Source organism: Lagopus leucura, unplaced genomic scaffold (genome assembly GCF_019238085.1).
Source record: "Lagopus leucura isolate 7727_CA_CO unplaced genomic scaffold, USGS_WTPT01 Super-Scaffold_100022, whole genome shotgun sequence".
Taxonomy (NCBI): domain Eukaryota; kingdom Metazoa; phylum Chordata; class Aves; order Galliformes; family Phasianidae; genus Lagopus; species Lagopus leucura.
In genome coordinates, this window is record NW_024962275.1 from 7,886,467 (window position 1) to 7,887,429 (window position 963).

General features: G+C 69.9%; 1 protein-coding gene across 1 annotated transcript in view; it reads left to right on the forward strand.

Annotated features, from left to right (window-relative positions):
- Positions 1 to 435: 435 nt before the first annotated feature.
- AKNA (AT-hook transcription factor) overlaps positions 436 to 963 on the forward strand; it is a 9,138-nt gene continuing 8,610 nt past the window's right edge. The window contains exon 1 of the mRNA XM_042879257.1: positions 436 to 514. The gene's annotated coding sequence lies outside the window, so the exon portion shown is untranslated. The remainder of the gene's footprint in view (positions 515 to 963) is intronic.

A 963-nucleotide genomic window follows, 5' to 3' on the forward strand; every position in this document is an offset into this window, starting at 1 on the left:
CGGCGCGGCGCAGAGGCCGCCAGGGGGTGCCCGCGCTGCATAAATTATGATGATGAGCAACACTTTCCGCTCTCCCATTGGCCGTCTCGCCCAGGCTATGCAAATGAAAGCAAAGAGCGATCTTTATGCTAACGAGCTCTGACGGCGCACTGCGATTGGAGGAATGAAGTGGGGCCGGGGATGAACGCGCGGCCACGCCCACCCCGGCTCGGGCCGCGCTATTGTGCAGCGGGGCCGGGAGCGGAACGGAGAGGGGCTGGGGGGGGAGGATCGTGCTTACAAGTGAGTGGAGGGGATGGAACTGTGATGGGAAGGGAGGAGGGTGGGGGGAAGGAGTGCGGCCCGGAGCTGGGCAGGCACTGGGAGCGGGGCCAACGCCGCGCAGCGCCGCTCCTCCCTGTACGGAAGGGGGGGCACGGCCCCAAGGGCCCCCATCCTGGAGAGGTTTTGCGGTGGGAGGCGGCCGGAGATCCGGAGTTGTGATGGAGCTCCGAGCAGCGGTACTGCATGAGCTGTGCGTCCGGAAGGGGTTCGGGTGCGTCCGTGGGTCGGCCGCGGGAGGGAGGGAGGGAGGGAAGGAGGAAGAGGGGAGCGGGGGCTGCCGCTGCTGTTGCTGCGAGGAAGTGGCGGGGGCCGCCGGCAGCTTCAGTTCCTGGTTTCGAGGAAGGCGCTGAGCTCACCCGGCTGCGGTCCCGCTGGGGTTGTGACATCTCCGGGCCGCCCCGAGCAGCGCTGCCCCGCGCCCGGCCCGACGGCGGCGGGCATCGCCCTCCATCCCCATCCCACCCCGGGCTGCGGGTCGCACAGCGATCGCTATCGCCCAGCCGTGGCTGTCACCGCGCCCACCCCGCTGCGTTGGGGTTCTTCCCCAAAGGGACCCGCAGCTCTAAGGATCGGGATGTGGGAGCTTTGCTGTCCCACTGGGGCCGGTGGGAGACACGGGGGGGGGGGGGGGGGGGGGGG